We start from the raw sequence: 21571 nt of genomic DNA, 5'->3' as shown, positions 1-21571 counted from the left end.
ATTTTAAGATTCATTATGTCATTTGTTCCATGTTAAGGGCTCTAACCTTGGAACAAAACTATTTGTCTCCCTCTTGCTGTTGCATGCAGTTCCTCTCTCTCTTCTCCATTCCTCTAACCCCTCCCTCCTCCTTCTCCCCATTCCTCTAACCCCTCCCTCCCCCTTCTAACCCCACCCTCTGGCAGAACCAGGAAGTCCCTCCCCCTCCCACAAACTCTCTTCTGAGGAAACGAAACTGATCTGAGTCTCATTGTCGTCTGTCTGTGTGAGAGTGAACAACCGTTCAAATGGCTCAGCAGGGAGTTCTGCTGGACCAGCAGGACCAGTTCTGTTGTTCTGTCTGTCTGGATCTACTGAAGGAGCCGTCCTACAGCCTGTGGACACAATTACTGTAGAATCTGTATTGAGGGCTGCTGGGATCAGGATGTTCTGAAAGGGGTCTATAGCTGTCCTCAGTGCAGAGAGACCTTCACTACAAGGCCAACTCTGAGGAAAAATAACATGTTGGCTGAGATGGTGGAGAAACTGAGGAAGACAGGACTCCAGGCTGCTCCTCCTCCTGCTCTGTGCTATGCTGGACCTGGAGATGTGGTGTGTGATTTCTGCACTGGGACCAGAAAGCAGAAAGCCCTCATGTCCTGTCTGGCATGTCTGGCCTCTTACTGTGAGACTCACCTCCAACCTCACTATGAATTTCCTGCTTTGAAGAAGCACAAGCTGGTCAAAGCCACCGCACAACTACAGGAGAAGATCTGCTCTCATCATGACAAACTGCTGGAGGTTTACTGTCGTACCGATCAACAGTGTATCTGTTATCTGTGCACAATGGATGAACATAAAGGCCATGATACAGTGTCAGCTGCAGCAGAGAGGACTGAGAAACAGGTAAGGCCAGAACAACTTGTTGGTGACTGTCTGATATACAAAGAAAAAGATATAGGAACTAAGGCTGTTTGAATATGAGATCAATCAAATGAAATGGATCCTCAGCGGAACAAATATGGACACAAACCTTGATTATATAGATATGATAACCCAGATTCTCCAAATGTATCATGTAGGCCTACCATAAAACTATAATCATTCACATAGCAACATAATATAATTGTTACGGGACTTCCTCAGGATTGTAGACCTTCCTCTCTATGGGCCCTATGTCACATTACAATACTGTTGATCTACTGGACTAATAAAGCTTGATAGCTCATTGAAGAGTGATTCTCCACAGAGGCAGCTGGGGATGAGTCAGCAGAAGGTCCAGCAGAGATTCCAGGAGAGAGAAGAGCTGAAGGAGCTCCAACAGGCTGTGGAGTCTTTCAAGGTGAGTATTGTTGACCAGAGGAGACACACCATTTTACCTGTCTCCTCCAATCAGAGAGAGAGAGAAATAGAGGGGACCTTCTCCAATCCTACTATGTCTGGACCCCTATCAGACTGCTGTTACAGGGTGTGTTGAGTGGTGGTGTCCCATCCTCCCAGGTCGTTGGCATGGTGCAGGAGCAGATACGGTCAAAGTAGTGGAATGGGGTAGTGGGTTTTTAATGACTGTAGGGTTAGTTGGCATGGTGCAGGAGCAGATAGGGTCAAAGTAGTGGAATGGGGTAGTGGGTTTTTAATGAGTGTAGGGTTAGTTGGAAGGGTGTTTTATTATTTGAAAAAATATGAAATGTTCCTTTTCCCATTTTGTATGACAAAGTAAAATATTTATATTATGTCCAGTTGGGGGCGGTAATACAACCTATTGGATGCCAACCGCCGTTAAACTCCAAAGAAGAAGAAACGTTATATTATGGCTATGTACAGTGTTGTAACGATGTCTCTCTCTCTGATTCCATCACTTTCGTGGTTGTTGGTTGTGTGGGTCTCTGATTATGAATGGGTGCTGACAGACAATCGTTGATGGATATTTATAGAGCTCTGATCAGGATGACAATTGATTACGGGGGATAGTTTATGGAACAGCGGCAAAGACTTAAGCTGGACAGAATCCAGTATATAGCTTTAAGGATATGTATTGGTGCATTTAAATCAACATCTGTATGTGTCTTACTAGTGGAGGCAGGTGAGATGCCTTTGGGTATACGGCGTAATAAATTGTCATTAGCTTATTGGGTTGCAAGGCTGTGAGGTTGAGCATCCCACTGCTACTGTTCTAGATGACTGTTGGGAATATACTAGTAGACAAGACAGTGGTTTTGGTTGGACAGTTGTAGGTATCAATGTTATTATGGAGAAATGAGAGAATGGGTGTAGTAGTGAGATTCTGCTGGGTCCCAGCACATTCAGGTGTGGAAGGGAATGAAATTGTAGACCAGTTAGCTAAAAGAGCTTTAAAACAATATAATATATATTAATGTTCCACTGGGTAGAGGTGAGGACAAATGTAAGATCAGAGACATTTTGATAGATGTGTGGCAGAAGAGATGGGACTCTGAGCACAAGGGACGGCATTTATATGTCCTCTAAAGGTTGGTGGACCAAGGTTCAAAGGTCAGATTAGGAAGGAAGAGGTGATGTTTACTCGATTGTGCTTAGGACATTGTACATTGAACTGGTCCTTACATCTGGTTGGCAGCATGTGAATGGTTTGTGTCTGGAGGGTATTGTCAATGAAACGGTGGAGCATGTGTTGTTAGATTGTTGTAAGGATGTTGAAGAGAGGGAAAGATTGAAGTGTAGGGTCATTGAGGTTGGATGGGGTTGGGAGGGGTTGGAAGGGATTTGGGGGATGGGGGAGGGTCTATTAGAAGTTAGTAGGACTCTTTTTTACTTTCTCAGAAGTACTGAGTTAGGTAGGAGGATTTAGAAATGGTGTAAACCGTGATTGAACACACTCCAGCACAGTAGGTGGCGCCATGCACCTTTAACGTTGGTTTGAGGACCACCATTATATCATAGAAGAAGAAGGTGTTATTTGAGGGTTTTGTGGTTCCTGAGGAGGCTACTATTCTTTTTTGTATTTTCCAAATGTATTTTGTAGTTGTAACGGGTTTATTTGTTAGTTTCCACTGTTTATCGGTTAGAGTTGAGGGGGGAGTAGGGTAGTTTGTTAGGGAGGTGTGATGTCCTCAACTGAGTGGAGAAGAAACACTGTCTCTTCAGGTGTTCTGGAGAATGGTGTGGAGGAATTATTGATCATGGTCGGTGAACAGGTGGGAGAGGAACATATACACTCTGTATCCAGAATGAACAAGGCTGTGGTTGTGGTAATGTAAAGGTGAGTCTTGTTGCCCGGCTAGTTACCAGTATGATTTATGTGAGGGGGGTGTTGGTGCTGATTTCAACAAGAGTAGCGGTGTCTAATCTGTCTCCGTTATTACGGACGAACAGATCCGTAAAGAGTTGGTTCGTTTTGGTCAATTTCCAAGTGGTTTTCTGAACTAAATTCAAGGTTAAACAGGGGAGGGGTGGTACACAGGGTTTGTTAGCACACATAGTGTGGACATTTTTACAAATATTTTCTGATGAAACTATCCGCCAAGGAGCCAAGTGATTAAATATATATAATATTAGCATATGTCCCAGCTGTTTGCTGTGGGTTTGAAGTAATTCTCTTCCAGACCACGTTAACCTTGTAGGTTTACCTCAGGTAACTTATTATTAACTAGGTTACAGCTACTTGGTGAGGAAGCTCACTGTTCACCTGGTTACACATTGTAGTGACCTACAGTGTTAGTGAGTAGAAGAGATGGTTGGTGCAAAGACATCAAACGTTAAACATGTTTAAACAAATTTTATTTCAGAAAAGGTTTAAAACCTAAACAAAACGTATGTCCCTGTCCTCTTTTTCAAGATGTGGCCGATTTAAACAGATTTGTTGTTTCTAAATGGCTGCTGGGTAATATGATAATCATTGAAATCTGTTGGTTCGTAGGCATCAAATAGAGAGAATGCTGCGCAGGTTCACTGAGTTGTAAACCAAATGGATAGGTAGAGCTCATTGATTTGTAGCTCTGACACAGTTGCTACCTCAGATTATGAGTATATCAAGTGTGGTGAATGACGTATGTAGTACCCACAGAAGACCACAGGGAGGAGCAAGAGAGATAAACCCATACAGTTTTTCTCTTTAAATACCCTGAACCTAAAAATCAATCAAATGTATTTATGAAGCCCTTTTTACATCAGCAGATGTCACGAAGTGCTGAACAGAAACTCTAACCCTACGAATAACCTATTTTAGCCTGAACCCTAATTCTAGGGTAGGGTAGCCTACAACTATTTTAGTAATAAATTATGTTAGTAAATACCATTTTAGTACTAAAAACATTTGTTATTTTTTAAATTAAACCTATGTAAGCATTTGCTTTTATTAGTTATTTTATTTATATTATTATTGCAAGGCAGAACACTTGATAAACAAGACTCATTTGTTTTATATGTTAAATGTGGTTTGAAGGGTGACATAGTAACCTCTATGTGAAAGTCCAGCAATTGGCGTGGGCAGGTTTGAGACTGATCTCAGGAATTAATAAGAAAAATACTAGAACATTTTACAATTCTGAGTCAATACTACTTTAGTAAGGATATACACTTTATTCAGTACTGCTGCAGTTGCTAAATAATTCCAATAGATGGAAGCATAAAACAGTTCAGATTAGTTTAGGTCAAGTACAAGTATCCAACTGCCTTGTTCAGGGTCAGAATGACAGATTTTTACCTTGTCAACTCGGGGATTCGATCCAGCAACCTTTTGGTTACTGGCCGATCGCTCTAAATCAAATCAAATCAAATCAAATTTATTTATATAGCCCTTCGTACATCAGCTGAAATCTCAAAGTGCTGTACAGAAACCCAGCCTAAAACCCCAAACAGCAAGCAATGCATGTGAAAGAAGCACGGTGGCTGGGAAAAACTCCCTAGGAAAAACTCCTGAGAAAGGCCAAAACCTAGGAAGAAACCTAGAGAGGAACCAGGCTATGAGGGGTGGCCAGTCCTCTTCTGGCTGTGCCGGGTGGATATTATAACAGAACATGGTCAAGATGTTAAAATGTTCGTAAATGACCAGCATGGTCAAATAATAAATAATCATAGTAATTGTCGAGGGTGCAACAAGCACGTCGGTGAACAGGTCAGGGTTCCGTAGCCGCAGGCAGAACAGTTGAAACTGGAGCAGCAGCATGGCCAGGTGGACTGGGGACAGCAAGGAGTCATCATGCCAGGTAGTCCTGAGGCATGGTCCTAGGGCTCAGGTCCTCCGAGAGAAAGAAAGAAAGAGAGAAAGAGAGAATTAGAGAGAGCAATTTACATTCACACAGGACACCGGATAAGACAAGAGAATACTCCAGATGTAACAGACTGACCCTAGCCCCCCGACACATAAGCTACTGCAGCATAAATACTGGAGGCTGAGACAGGAGGGATCAGAAGACACTGTGGCCCCATCCGATGATACCCCCGGACAGGGCCAAACAGGCAGGATATAACCCCACCCACTTTGCCAAAGCACAGCCCCCACACCACTAGAGGGATATCTACAACCACCAACTTACCGTCCGAGACAAGGCCGAGTATAGCCCACAAAGATCTCCGCCACGGCACAACCCAAGGGGGGGCGCCAACCCAGACAGGAAGACCACGTCAGTGGCTCAACCTACTCAAGTGACGCACCCCTCCCATGGACGGCATGGAAGAACACCAGTAAGTCAGTGACTCAGCCCCTGTAAAAGGGTTAGAGGCAGAGAATCCCAGTGGGAAGAGGGGAACCGACAAGGCAGAGACAGCAAGGGCGGTTCGTTGCTCCAGCCTTTCCGTTCACCTTCACACTCCTGGGCCAGACTATACTTAATCATAGGACCTACTGAAGAGATAAGTCTTCAGTAAAGACTTAAAGGTTGAGACTGAGTCTGCGTCTCTCACATGGGTAGGCAGACCATTCCATAAAAATGGAGCTCTATAGGAGAAAGCCCTACCTCCAGCCGTTTGCTTAGAAATTCTAGGGACAATTAGGAGGCCTGCGTCTTGTGACCGTAGCGTACGTGTAGGTATGTACGGCAGGACCAAATCGGAAAGATAGGTAGGAGCAAGCCCATGTAATGCTTTGTAGGTTAGCAGTAAAACCTTGAAATCAGCCCTTGCCTTAACAGGAAGCCACAAACCTACCTGCCACCTCTACACTCTTACCACTAGACTACCTGCCACCTCTACACTCTAACAACTAGGCTACCTGCCACCTCTACACTCTCACGACTACCTGCCACCTCTACACTCTAACAACTAGGCTACCTGCCACCTCTACACTCTAACCACTAGGCTACTTGCCACCTCTACACTCTAACCACTAGGCTACTTGCCACCTCTACACTCTAACCACTAGACTACCTGCTGCCCGGCCAAACGCTCTAACCACTAGACTACCTGCTGCCCAGCAAACGCTCTAACCACTAGGCTACCTGCTGCCCAGCCAAACGCTCTAATCACTAGACTACCTGCAGCCCGGCCAAACGCTCTAACCACTAGACTACCTGTCGCCCGGCCAAACCCTCTAACCACTAGACTACCTGCCACCTTTCACAGAGGTCTAGTTTACATTTACATGTGAGTCATTTAGCAGACACTCTTATCCAGAGCCACGAGTATTAAGAGCCCAAATCTGCCTAAAAAAGGCGATTTACAGATTTTTCACCTAGTCTGCTCGGGGATTCGAACCAGCCACCTTTCAGTTACTGCCCAACGTTCTTAACCACTAGATTACAAACCACTAAATGTTAAACACAAAGTCAAATGGTCGTAGATAAATGGTAAGCTGGTTAAATAAAAGACTGCTGTTATAACTTTCAGACTGCCATTGTTTTGGGGAAATAGGGACATGTTTATTTCTCCAATTATCTGTAATAGATGTATTTATTTAATGGTTTGAAGTTCTACACCATTTTAATCAGGATAACCTATTTGTAATGATGTAAGTTTGGGCAGCGTACAATGCTGTTACCAATTGCTGGTAGTTAAAACGTAAACTAGTTATCATTATTATTATAATATATTTTTTATGGCTTGGTCCTAAGAACAGGTTTTAGTGGTAAAATAAAAGGTAGACATTTTTTGGTGCCATTTATGGAAATGGAATTGGGTTTGTGGCTGGATCAGCAGAACTTGATCATGCGGCCGGAGAGACTCAATACAGCAGGGGTCTCTGATTTCGATGCTGCAGTACTGAGGAGGGCAGCTGCTGAGACCCACACAAGAGGGGGGTGTGGTGCCTGGGCTGTGGGTATGGGAGGAGCCACTGATCACTGGGTTTGGTGGACCTGGAGAGCAGGGTGGCAGCGTTCTGACTCAAAGCAGCACAGAGGCTACTGTACCGTACAGAGGTGGGCTTAGCAGGAGTGAAGGGGCATCAGTGGCAGGGGGTGGGGGCTGAGAGCATGGCAGGGTATAGGTGGAGGGTGCTCATAAGCTCCCAGTGCTGGAAAGGTCAGGGGTCATACAGTGGACGGTATTATGTGGAGCCCTGGACACCAATAGCTGATTGGCTCGGGTTGACCTGGGAGTTGGGGAGGGGTGTCCGTTTTCTACAATGACAGACTGTTCATCATGTTTTTTCTGTGTTGCCGGGTAATGCCATTACTGTTTATTTTATTTCACCTTTATTTAACCAGGTAGGCCAGTTGAGAACAAGTTCTCATTTACAACTGTGACCTGGCCAAGATAAAGCAAAGCAGTGCGACACAAACAACAACACAGAGTTACACATGGAATAAACAAACGTACAGTCAATAATACAGTAGCAATAACACAATAGAAAGGTCTATATACAGTTGTGCAAATGAGGTAAGGTAAAGGAGGTAAGTTAATAAATAGGCCGTGGTGGCGAAATAATTACAATTTAGCAAAAACACTGGAGTGATCGATGTGCAAAAGATGAATGTGCATGTAGAGATACTGGGGTGCAAAGGAGCAAAAATAAATAAATAACATCATAGCGATGAGGTAGTTGGATGGGATGTTTACAGAGCTATGTACAGGTGCAGTGATCTGTGAGCTGCTCTGACAGCTGGTGTTTAAAGCTAGTGAGGGAGATATGAGTCTCCAGCTTCAGAGATTTTGTAGTTCGTTCCAGTCATTGGCAGCAGAGAACTGGAAGGAAAGGCTGCCGAAGGAGGAATTGGCTTTGGGGGTGACCAGTGAAATCTACCTGCTGGAGCACGTGCTACGAGTGGGTGCTGCTATGGTGACCAGTGAGCTGAGTTAAGGCGGGGCTTTACCTAGCAGAGACTTATAGATGACCTGGAGCCAGTGGGTTTGGCGACGAATACGCAGAGAGGGCCAGCCAACGAGACCATAAAGGTCGCAGTGGTGGGTAGTATATGGGGCTTTGGTGACAAAACGGATGGCACTGTGATAGACTGCATCCAGTTTGCTGATTAGAGTGTTGAAGGCTATTTTGTAAATTATATTGCCGAAGTCGAGGATCGGTAGGATAGTCAGTATTACGAGGGTATGTTTGGCAGCATGAATGAAAGATGTTTTGTTGTGAAAAAGGAAGCCGATTCCAGATTTAATTTTGGATTGGAGATGCTTAACCTCTTGAATGTCTCATCCCGTTAGCGGGATCATTTTCCAGCGAAAACTCCTAGCGACATTAGCATAACGAAATTCAATATTTTTTTTTTTTCAAATATAGGGCTGTCTCATATCGTTTTATAGATACACCTCTCTTGAATCGACCCTCGTTGTCCGATTTCAAAAAGGTTTTACAGGAAAAGCACAATATTAGATTATGTTAGAGGAGTACTTTGTAAAAATCGCATCATATGAATTTTCCAACCAAGCACACGCATCACATATAGGCAAAAAACAGCTAAATGCAGCACTAACCTTTTACAAACTTCATCAGATGACACACCTAGGACATCATGTTACACACAGCATGCAATCTTTTGTTCAATAAAGGTCATATTTCTATATAAAAACAGCATTTTACATCGGCACCTGAGGTTGACTAACTATTTTCCCATATAATGCGTCCCGGTAAACACTGCTACAATTTATAAATTACTATTCGAAAACGATTTTTTTAATATATTGTCAATCTAAGATTTATAGATGAATATCTCTTGAAAACACCAGTCAAAACAGATTTTAAATTAACTTTACAGGGTAATCACACTTTGAGATCAAATGGGATGCGATACCCAGAAATTGAGCTCGAAAACCTAACTCGGCGCCATCTTTGAACATTTGAACACATAACATCTGATATTGTATAATATCGCCAATAATCCCTCACCTTTAGTTGTCTTCATCAGAAATCCCTTCCCGATGTCCCAGGTCCATGACAAATGTATTTTCGGTCGAAAAAGTCCATGCTTTATGTTCCATTAGCTTCCGCTTGTTAGCGCGTCCTAAGGCTGTAATCAAAAGTCGATCCGTGGGCGGCAGCTGTCTAACGCAAAATGACTGTTTACGGTAAATTAGGGTCGTTCAAACATGTCAAACGTTGTATCAAGACATCGTCAGGGCCTGTTTCAACAAGAAAGCCAATCAGATTCAAGTGGGACGATTTCATTGTGTTTCAAAAAACTTCCAAAGGTGGGGGCAGACACGGCCGCCAACGTCACAATGCTCATGGCCCTCCGACTGTGACCAATTGCCACATCGTCTCTTTCACTGAGTTTCTACCGTAGAACCCTCAAAACACTTTGTAAAGACTGGGGACATCTAGTGGAAGCACTGGAAAGTGCTCAATTTTCATTTTTTTACGTTGTGATTTATAGGGAAGGCTGTGAAGTCGAGTCCACAATTCAGATTTCCACTTCCTGGTTCAATCGGTCTCGGGGTTTTGACTGCCATACGAGTTCTGCTATACTCACAGACACCATTCAAACAGTTTTAGAAAATTTAGGGTGTTTTCTATCCATATAAAATAAGTATATGCATGTCTTAGCTTCTGACTTTGATTAGTAGGCCGTTGAAATGGGAACGATTTTTTTCCAAAATGCGCTGTGGCGCCCCCTATCCTAGGGGAACGGCAAGAAGTTAATGTGAGTCTGGAATGAGAGTTTACAGTCTAACCAGACACCCAGGTATTTGTAGATGTCCACATATTCTAAGTCAGAACCGTCCAGAGTGGTGATGCTGGACGGGCAGGCAGGTGTGGGCAGCGATCGATTGAACAGCATGCATTTAGTTTTACTTGCGTTTAAGAGCAGTTGGAGGCTACGGAAGGAGAGTTGTATGGCATTGAAGCTCGTCTGGAGGGTAGCTAACACAGTGTCCAAAGAAGGGCCAGAGGTATACAGAATGGTGTCGTCTGCGTAGAGGTGGATCAGAGAATCACCAGCAGCAAGAGCGACATCATTGATGTATACAGAGAAAAGAGTTGGCCCGAGATTAGATCCCTGTGGTACCCCCATAGAGACTACCAGAGGTCCGGACAACTGGCCCCCCGATTTGACACACTGAACTCTATCTGACAAGTAGTTGGTAAACCAGGCGAGGCAGTCATTAGAGAAACCAAGGCTGTTGAGTCTGCCAATAAGAATGTGGTGATTGACAGAGTCGAAAGCCTTGGCCAGGTCGATGAATACGGCTGCACAGTACTGTCTCTTATCGATGGCGGTTATGATATCGTTTAGTACCTTGAGCGTGGCTGAGGTGCACCCATGACCAGCTCTGAAAATAGATTGCATAGCGGAGAGAGGTACGGTGGGATTGGAAATGGTCGGAATCTGTTTGTTACTTGGCTTTAAAGACCTTAGAAAGGCAGGTTAGGATAGATATAGGTCTGTAGCAGTTTGGGTCTAGAGAGTGTCCCCCTTTGAAGAGGGGGATGACCGCGGCAGCTTTCCAATCTTTAGAGATCTCAGACGATACGAAAGAGAGGTTGAACAGGCTAATAATAGGGGTTGCAGCAATGACAGTGATATGTTTAGAAGAAAGGGTCCGAGATTGTCAAGCCAGCTGATTTTGTAGGGGTCCAGATTTTGCAGCTCTTTCAGAACATCAGCTGTCTGGATTTGGGTGAAGGAGAAAATTGGGGAGGCTTGGGTGAGTTGCTGTGGGGGGTTACAGTGCTGTTGACCGGGGTTGGGGTAGCCAGGGTGGAAAGCATGGCCAGCCGTAGAACAATGCTTATTGAAATTCTCCATTATACTGGATTTATTGGTGGTGACAGAGTTTCCTAGCCTCAGAGCAGTGGGCAGCTGGGAGGAGGTGCTCTTATTCTCCATGGACTTTAATGTCCCAAACGTTTTGGAGTTTGTGCCTACAGGATGCACATTTCTGTTTGTACTGTACTGTTCACTCCTAAGGGTTGAGTTTGAGTTTTAGAAAATGATCAACAGTGTGGAGATGTTCAGGAGGTATGGGGGCTCAGGGGGGCTGTCTGTACGGCTGGAGAAGAGGGGCTGTCTGTACGGCTGGAGAGGAGGGGCTGTCTGTACGGCTGGAGAGGAGGAGCTGTCTGTACAGGCTGGAGAGGAGGGGCTGTCTGTACGGCTGGAGAGGAGGGGCTGTCTGTACGGCTGGAGAGGAGGGTCTGTCTGTACGACTGGAGAGGAGGGGTTGGATGTACGGGTTGGAATGTAGTGCTGGATTGTGTATTTACTGTGTGTTGGGTATTGTATAATGAGATTATGTGGAGGATGTGGTGGCACGTAATGTGTTTTTAGGAGGGGGGGTGTTACTTTAATGAGGATGGCAAGTCTCTCTCTTTGTCTCTGTCCCTCTCTCTGTCCCTGTCCCTCTCTCTGTCCCTGTCCCTCTCTGTGTCCCTGTCTCTCTCTCTGTCCGTCTCTCTCCTCTTTCCGTCTCTCTCTCTCTGTGTCTCTCTCTCTGTGTCTCTCTCTCTGTGTGTCTCTCTGTGTGTCTCTCTCTCTCTCTCTCTGTGTCTCTCTCTCTCTCTGTGTGTCTCTGTCCCTCTCTCTCTCTGTGTGTCTCTCTCTCTCTGTGTCTCTCTCTCTGTGTGTCTCTCTCTCTCTGTGCCTCTGTGTCTCTCTCTCTCTGTCCCTCTTTGTCTCTCTCTCTCTCTCTCTGTGTCTCACTCTCTCTCTGTGTCTCACTCTCTCTCTGTGTCTCACTCTCTCTCTGTGTCTCACTCTCTCTCGTGTCTCTCTCTCGCGCTCTCTCGCTCTCTCTCACTCTGTCTCTCTCTCGTCCTCGTCCTCTGTATCTCGCTCTCTCTCTCAACAGCGCTCTGCACAGGCAGCAGTGGAGGGACAGTGATCAGATCTTTACTGAGCTGATCCGCCCATTGAGAGAAGGAGCTCTGAGGTGAAGGAGCTGATCAGAGCCCAAGAGAAGGCTCAAGTGAGTCAAGCTGAAGGAGTCCTGGAGCAACTGAAGCAGGAGATAGCTGAGCTGAGGAAGAGAAGCCCTGAGCTGGAAGCAGCTCTCACACACAGAGGATCACATCCATTTCCTCCAGGTAACTAAACTGCCTTCTGCATGTGATATGAAATTAAACTTAATGTGAAACTCTCAATCATTATATTGTCCTTCTCTCTCTATCTTCTTGCTGTCCCTCTCTCTCTCTCTCTTGCTGTCCCTCTCCCTCTCTCGCTGTCCCTCTCTTCTCTCTGTCCCTCTCTCTCTCTGTCCCTCTCTCTCTCTGTCCCTTCCTCTCTCTCTCTCTGTCCCTCTCTCTCTCTGTACCTCTCTCTCTCTGTCCCTCTCTCTCTCTGTCCCTCTCTCTCTCTGTCCCTCTCTCTCTCGCTGTCCCTCTCTCTTCTCGCTTTGTCCCTCTCTCTCTCGCTGTCCCTCTCTCTCTCGCTGTCCCTCGCTCTATCTCTCTCTCTTCTCTCTCTCTTGCTTTTTCTCTCTCTTCTCTTGCTGTCCCTCTTCTCGCTGTCCCTCTCTCTCTCTTGCTGTACCCTCTCTCGCTGTACCTCTCTCGCTGTCCATATCTCGCTGTCCCTCACTCTCTATCCCTCTCTGTGTCCCTCTCTCTCTGTGTCCCACTCTCTCTCTGTCCCTCTCTGTCCCTCTCTGTACCTCTCTGTCCTCTCTGTCCCTCTTGGTCCCTCTCTGTGTCCCTCTCTGTCCCTCTCTCTCTCTGTGTCCTCTCTGTGCCCCTCTCTCTCTCTCTGTGTCCCTCTCTCTCTCTGTGTCCCTCTCTCTCTCTCTGTGCGTCCCTCTCTCTCTCTCTGTGCGTCCCTCTCTCTCTCTGTGCGTCCCTCTCTCTGTGCGTCCCTCTCTCTCTCTGTGCGTCCCTCTCTCTCTCTGTGCGTCCTCTCTCTCTCTCTGTGCGTCCCTCTCTCTCTGTGTGTCCCTCTCTCTCTCTCTCTGTGTCCCTCTCTCTCTCTGTGTCCCTCTCTCTCTCTCTGTGTCCTCTCTCTCTCTGTCTCCTTCTCTCTCTCTGTGTCCTTCTCTCTCTGTGTCTTCTCTCTCTCTGTGTCCTCTCTCTCTCTGTGTCCTCTCTCTCTCTCTCTCTCTGTCCTCCCTCTCTCTCTCTGTGTCCCTCTCTCTCTCTCTCTGTCCCTCTCTCTCTGTCCTCTCTCTCTGTCCTCTCTCTCTCTCTCTCTCTGTCCTCTCTCTCTCTCTCTGTCTCTCTCTCTCTCTCTGTCCCTACTCTCTCTCTCTTCTGTCCCTCTCTCTCTCTGTCCCTCTCTTCTCTCTCCTCTCTCTGTTGTCCCTCTCTCTCTCTCTGTCCTCTCTCCCTCTGTCCCTTTCTCGTGTACCCCTGTCCTTTCTCTGTGGTCCCCCTGCCCCTTTCTCTGTGTACTTTTCTCTCTCTCTTTCCCTCTCCCTCTCTGTCCCCTCTCTCTTTCTTCTCTGTTCTTCTCTCTCTCTGTCCCTCTCACTGTCCCTCCTCCTTCTGTCCCTCTCCCCTCTCTCTCTGTGTACCTCTGCTCCCTCTCTCTCTGTGTCCCTCTCCTGTCCCTCTGTCCCTCTCTCTGTCCCTCTTTCTCGGGGTCTCTATCTGTCCCTCTCTCTCCTGCGTCCCTCTCTCTCTGTCCCTCTGTGTCTCTCTCGTGTCCCTCTGTGTCCCTCTGTCCCTCTCTCTCTGTCCCTCTCTCTCTGGGTCTCTCTGTCCCTCTCTTCTCTTTGTCTCTCTCTCTGTGTCCCTCTGTCCCTCTCTCTGTGTCTCTCTGTCCCTCTCTCTGTGTCCCCCTCTCTCTGGGTCTCTGTCCCTCTCTCTCGGTGTCCCTCTCTCTGTGTCCCTCTGTCCCTTTCTCTGAGTCCCTCCGTCCCTCTCTCTATCTCTCTCTCTCTCCAGAGCTATCAGTCTGTCTCCAGTATCAGTGTATCATCAGACTTACCCAGCACCGTTGTCCGTCCTCTTCAGTACTTTGGAGATGTGAGTAAGACTGTGTCTGAACTGAGAGAGAAACTAGAAGACTTCCTTAAAGGAGAATGGACCAAGATCTCCACTACAGGTGTGTTGAAAACAATAAGAACATCAACTTTAGACCATTGAAAGTTCCCTACTAGTCATATCAATGTGGAATATGGTATGATGATAACATTCCCTCTCTCTGTCAATGTGTTTGTGTGTCTGTAGTGAATATAGTGGATGTTGTACTGCCTCAAGAGCCCAAGACCAGAGAACAGTTGTTACAATGTGAGTCTCTTTATTATGAAGTAACTAACAGTCTCTTTTTACTGACACTCCTAACAATCCCTCTAGAAATATATAGCAATAGTAGATCTAATCAAAGACTGGGTATCTATCTGACTCCTCATATTTCTCTGATTTGATCTCTGCTGTGCTCTAATCAAAGACAGGGTAGATACAGTATCTGACTTAACTTATTGTTCTGACTCCCCTCATTGGTCTCTGCTCTGCTCTTCTCCCAGATTCCTGTCAACTCACACTGGACCCAAACACAGCAGGCACATACCTCTCTCTGTCTGAAGGCAACAGAAAGGTGACCACTACACGCCAAGTCCAACCATATCCTGACCATCCAGACAGATTTACCAACACGTTGCAGGTTCTGTGTAGAGAGGGTCTGTCTGGACGCTGTTACTGGGAGGTGGAGTGGAGTGGTGGTGTTGTTACTGCAGTCTCATATAAAGACATCAGCAGAACAGAGAGAGGTAATATATTTGGATACAATAACAAGTCCTGGAGCTTAAAGTGCTCTAGAGGTGGTTATTGTTTCATACCACAATGATGTTGAGACTAAAGTATCAGGCCCTCAGTCCTCCAGAGTAGGAGTGTACCTGGATCACAAGGCAGGTACTCTGTCCTTCTACAGTGTCTCTGACACAATGACCCCTCCTCCACAGAGTCCAGACCACATTCACTCAGCCCCCTCTATCCTGGGTTTTATCTCTCTGGTACTGCTGAGCTGGTTAAACTGTAGTAGGGTCCACATATATACTAGTCATGCTGGTGTAGTCTATAGCTGAGCTGGTTAAACTGTGGTAGGGTCCACATAGATACTAGTCATGCTGGTGTAGTCTATAGCTGAGCTGGTTAAACTGTAGTAGGGTCCACATAGATACTAGTCATGCTGGTGTAGTCTATAGCTGAAGCTGGTTAAACTGTAGTAGGGTCCACATAGATACTAGTCATGCTGGTGTAGTCTATAGCTGAGCTGGTTAAACTGTAGTAGGGTCCACATAGATACTAGTCATGCTGGTGAAGTCTATAGCTTAGCTGGTTAAACTGTAGTAGGGTCCCCATAGATACTAGTCATGCTGGTGTAGTCTATAGCTGAGCTGGTTTAAACTGTAGTAGGGTCCACATAGATACTAGTCATGCTGGTGTAGTCTATAGCTGAGCTGGTTTAAACTGTAGTAGGGTCCACATAGATACTAGTCATGCTGGTGTAGTCTATAGCTGAGCTGGTTAAACTGTAGTAGGGTCCACATAGATACTAGTCATGCTGGTGTAGTCTATAGCTGAGCTGGTTAAACTGTAGTAGGGTCCACATAGATACTAGTCATGCTGGTGTAGTCTATAGCTGAGCTGGTTAAACTGTAGTAGGGTCCACATAGATACTAGTCATGCTGGTGAAGTCTATAGCTTAGCTGGTTAAACTGTAGTAGGGTCCACATAGATACTAGTCATGCTGGTGTAGTCTATAGCTGAGCTGGTTAAACTGTAGTAGGGTCCACATAGATACTAGTCATGCTGGTGTAGTCTATAGCTGAGCTGGTTAAACTGTAGTAGGGTCCACATAGATACTAGTCATGCGGGTGTAGTCTATAGCTGAGCTGGGTAAACTGTAGTAGGGTCCACATAGATACTAGTCATGCTGGTGTAAGTCTATAGCTGAGCTGGTTAAACTGTAGTAGGGTCCACATAGATACTAGTCATGCTGGTGTAGTCTATAGCTGAGCTGGTTAAACTGTAGTAGGGTCCACATAGATACTAGTCATGCTGGTGTAGTCTATAGCTGAGCTGGTTAAACTGTAGTAGGGTCCACATAGATACTAGTCATGCTGGTGTAGTCTATAGCTGAGCTGGTTAAACTGTAGTAGGGTCCACATAGATACTAGTCATGCTGGTGTAGTCTATAGCTGAGCGGGTTAAACTGTAGTAGGGTCCACATAGATACTAGTCATGCTGGTGTAGTCTATAGCTGAGCTGGTTAAACTGTAGTAGGGTCCACATAGATACTAGTCATGCTGGTGTAGTCTATAGCTGAGCTGGTTAAACTGTAGTACGGTCCACATAGATACTAGTCATGCTGGTGTAGTCTATAGCTGAGCTGGTTAAACTGTAGTAGGGTCCACATAGATACTAGTCATGCTGGTGTAGTCTATAGCTGAGCTGGTTAAACTGTAGTAGGGTCCACATAGATACTAGTCATGGGGTAGTCTATAGCTGAGCTGGTTAAACTGTAGTAGGGCCCACATAGATACTAGTCATGCTGGTGTAGTCTATAGCTGAGCTGGTTAAACTGTAGTAGGGTCCACATAGATACTAGTCATGCTGGTGTAGTCTATAGCTGAGCTGGTTAAACTGTAGTAGGGCCCACATAGACACTAGTCATGCTGGTGTAGTCTATAGCTGAGCTGGTTAAACTGTAGTAGGGTCCACATAGATACTAGTCATGCTGGTGTAGTCTATAGCTGAGCTGGTTAAACTGTAGTAGGGTCCACATAGATACTAGTCATGCTGGTGTAGTCTATAGCTGAGCTGGTTAAATTGTAGTAGGGTCCACATAGATACTAGTCATGCTGGTGTAGTCTATAGCTGAGCTGGTTAAACTGTAGTAGGGTCCACATAGATACTAGTCCATGCTGGTGTAGTCTATAGCTGAGCTGGTTAACTGTAGTAGGGTCCACATAGATACTAGTCATGCTGGTGTAGTCTATAGCTGAGCTGGTTAAACTGTAGTAGGGTCCACATAGATACTAGTCATGCTGGTGTAGTCTATAGCTGAGCTGGTTAAACTGTAGTAGGGTCCACATAGATACTAGTCATTGCTGGTGTAGTCTATAGCTGAGCTGGTTAAACTGTAGTAGGGTCCACATAGATACTAGTCATGCTGGTGTAGTCTATAGCTGAGCTGGTTAAACTGTAGTAGGGTCCACATAGATACTAGTCATGCTGGTGTAGTCTATAGCTGAGCTGGTTAAACTGTAGTAGGGTCCACATAGATACTAGTCATGCTGGTGTAGTCTATAGCTGAGCTGGTTAAACTGTAGTAGGGTCCACATAGATACTAGTCATGCTGGTGTAGTCTATAGCTGAGATAGTAAACTGTAGTAGGGTCCACATAGATACTAGTCATGCTGGTGTAGTCTATAGCTGAGCTGGTTAAACTGTAGTAGGTCCACATAGATACTAGTCATGCTGGTGTAGTCTATAGCTGAGCTGGTTAAACTGTAGTAGGGTCCACATAGATACTAGTCATGCTGGTGTAGTCTATAGCTAGCAGTGGTTAAACTGTAGTAGGGTTCCACATAGATACTAGTCATGCTGGTGTAGTCTATAGCTGAGCTGGTTAAACTGTAGTAGGGTCCACATAGATACTAGTCATGCTGGTGTAGTCTATAGCTGAGCGGGTTGTTAGTTAAACTGTAGTAGGGTCCACATAGATACTAGTCATGCTGGTGTAGTCTATAGCTGAGCTGGTTAAACTGTAGTAGGGTCCACATAGATACTAGTCATGCTGGTGTAGTCTATAGCTTGAGCTGGTTAAACTGTAGTACGGTCCACATAGATACTAGTCATGCTGGTGTAGTCTATAGCTGAGCTGGTTAAACCTGTAGTAGGTCCACATAGATACTAGTCATGCTGGTGTAGTCTATAGCTGAGCTGGTTAAACTGTAGTAGGGTCCACATAGATACTAGTCAGGCTGGGGTAGTCTATAGCTGAGCTGGTTAAACTGTAGTAGGGCCCACATAGATACTAGTCATGCTGGTGTAGTCTATAGCTGAGCTGGTTAAACTGTAGTAGGGTCCACATAGATACTAGTCATGCTGGTTGTAGTCCTATAGGCTGAGCTGGTTAAACTGTAGTAGGGCCCACATAGACACTAGTCATGCTGGTGTAGTCTATAGCTGAGCTGGTTAAAACTGTAGTAGGGTCCACATAGATACTAGTCATGCCTGGTGTAGTCTATAGCTGAGCTGGTTAAACTGTAGTAGGGTCCACATAGATACTAGTCATGCTGGTGTAGTCTATAGCTGAGCTGGTTAAATTGTAGTAGGGTCCACATAGATACTAGTCATGCTGGTGTAGTCTATAGCTGAGCTGGTTAAACTGTAGTAGGGTCCACATAGATACTAGTCATGCTGGTGTAGTCTATAGCTGAGCTGGTAAACTGTAGTAGGGTCCACATAGATACTAGTCATGCTGGTGTAGTCTATAGCTGAGCTGGTTAAACTGTAGTAGGGTCCACATAGATACTAGTCATGCTGGTGTAGTCTATAGCTGAGCTGGTTTAAACTGTAGTAGGGTCCACATAGATACTAGTCATGCTGGTGTAGTCTATAGCTGAGCTGGTTAACTGTAGTAGGGTCCACATAGATACTAGTCATGCTGGTGTAGTCTATAGCTGAGCTGGTTAAACTGTAGTAGGGTCCACATAGATACTAGTCATGCTGGTGGTGATGGTCCCCAGATGTGATGATTCATTCTACTCTGTTTTATCTACAATGATTTCACTGATTTGATCTTCAGATGTTATGAATTAAAATTCAATGTATTCATATTTATTATAGTGCAATGTTTTAATCTTGTACATTTCCATGAATCATGATGTATGGTGTTGATGTATATTGGTTGTCATTCAGAACCATTGATATGGTTCCTCAGTTGGTTCTCTGTCTCTATGTAATTCTCCTCAGTATCATTGATCAGCTTGTAGGCTCGGCCCTAATTGATGTGTTCTCTGTCACCTGGAGCTGCATGGAAAATGGTCCAGGAACAAAAGGACAATTCAGGACTAGTCAGCCCACTACAAGCTGGAATCACTTACTTTCTACTAAAGTATATGGTCTGGTTTCCCAGACACAGATTAATCCTAGTACTGGACTAAAAGCATGTTCAATGTAGATGTCCAGGCAACCGGCCCTAAATGTGTCATCTTTCATCCTCCCATACTGCTCAGTCCAGCAACATTAACCTGTCCAGCAGGTGGTGCTATTGACCAAACAATAAAACCAGCAGATATCTTGACTTGCCACTCAGTATATCAGTAATGTTCAGAATAGTACTTTAATATCATTGGAGATTGATGGTCTTTTTAATCCACTATCCAGAGTCAGGAACAGATGAAGTTAGGTCTGCTACTGTTCAGTGATTAAATATGATTTATGGTGATGGGAAATAAAAAATACAACACTAAACTTCATGTAGTAATAGTTTTCCTTTGTTATTTATTCCAAGGTGTGTCTTTAACTTGTAAATGGATTGTGTGGAGGTGAGCTAGTGGTGTGGCTGATAGAATAGAATGAAAAGGGAGGAGGGGAGAGGAAATGGGCAGATATATCAGACAGATGAGGGAGAGAAAGATTTTCATACAGGAGTTAGTGTGTCTGTTCCAAATAGCTCCCTATTCCCTGCGTAGTGCACTAGGCTTCTTTTGACCAGATCTAAAGTAGTGTTGTAGAGGTTAGATTGTTTCTCCCTGTCATTACAACATGACAATATGGTAATGACTTTAGTGGGTTTCTCCCCCTTTGTTTTTATTGTTATTTTGCTATGTGTTGTCAGGTTGTTCCTCTGTGTTCCTAATTACTGTCATCATCACAGCAGCTAGATAACTGTGTTCTACATCCTGGGGTTACCCAGGACCTCCTCCAGTATTACTGCCATCACCACAGCAGCTAGATAACTGTGTTCTACATCCTGGGGTTTACCCAGGATCCTCCTCCAGTATTACTGTCATCACCACAGCAGCTAGATAACTGTGTTCTACATCCTGGGGTTTACCCAGGACCTCCTCCAGTATTACTGTCATCACCACAGCAGCTAGATAACTGTGTTCTACATCCTGGGGTTTACCCAGGACCTCCTCCAGTATTACTGTCATCACCACAGCAGCTAGATAACTGTGTTCTACATCCTGGGGTTTACCCAGGACCTCCTCCAGTATTACTGCCATCACCACAGCAGCTAGATAACTGTGTTCTACATCCTGGGGTTTACCCAGGACCTCCTCCAGTATTACTGTCATCACCACAGCAGCTAGATAACTGTGTTCTACATCCTGGGGTTTACCCAGGACCTCTTCCAGTATTACTGCCATCACCACAGCAGCTAGATAACTGCCTATGCAAGACTCCAAGCCAAACATGTTGAATAGCAGGTTTTTTCGTAGGGTCCCAGTCATCATGTGACTCCCTAATGGATTCCAATGAAAACCTTGTAGACTGATATACGAGACATTTATCCAAAGGTGAATGTCTTTAAACTGCATTGTTCGCATGATGTACAGCATGTGTCAAAGAAGTCAAGTTGGGAACCACTATGTCAAATTCTCCAAACATGTTTTAATCCATCATATGACACCTGTCCTTATTCTCATGACATAACGGGCTGTGAAAACAATGAACACAATATATTTAGGATGTAACCAGAAACATGAACCACTGTTGATCCATTCTGTTCTGATCTAATGAGATGGATGTAGGGTCTTCTGGATCTTTCCCAGTCATGGAGGACAGAAACATGCAGCTGTGCACCTCACTGAAGACCACTACTGAATTGTGGGTAGGGAGGATATTGTGTCAGTACATTAATTTATCACAGGTTAGGGTTAGGCATGATATTCCATGTCAGACTTCCATGACACCTTTCTCAACATCTTAGACACCAAAGGTTGTTATTGAACACTTTTTAAGGTCATATGACTTGTAATATTTTGATAGAGGGCGGAAATCCTCATCTGAATGGGTTACAACTGACAATTTCTCTCTAGATATCTCCTCTTCCACAGATCACAGGTTAGAGTATATATTCTGTCATACTTTTCAATACCACTTATCTCAACATATTAGACTCCAAAGGATGCCAGGTCAAGCTATTTCTCGTACATTAAAATGGACATTTTTTAAACACAGTAATGGGAACTATAGGGTGGTATAAAAATATTTGGAAGAAAATACGGTTGTAGTCTGGAGTGAATAACATAAAACAACACTTGTCCATCAATCCTGAGGGAGGGAGAGAAACATGAGGGCCAGGCTCTGCTGGGGGACAACAATATGTACCAGAAGGTG

At 45.0% G+C, this 21571-nt stretch overlaps 1 pseudogene; it reads left to right on the top strand.

Annotated features, from left to right (window-relative positions):
• The first annotated feature begins 258 nt into the window (after positions 1 to 258).
• Positions 259 to 21571, top strand: part of LOC115191446 (E3 ubiquitin/ISG15 ligase TRIM25-like) — a 52590-nt pseudogene continuing 31277 nt past the window's right edge.

This window comes from Salmo trutta, chromosome 4, assembly GCF_901001165.1.
Source record: "Salmo trutta chromosome 4, fSalTru1.1, whole genome shotgun sequence".
In the NCBI taxonomy this organism is placed as follows: domain Eukaryota; kingdom Metazoa; phylum Chordata; class Actinopteri; order Salmoniformes; family Salmonidae; genus Salmo; species Salmo trutta.
Note: the sequence above shows the minus strand (reverse complement) of the source record. Positions and strands in the feature narration are given on the sequence as shown.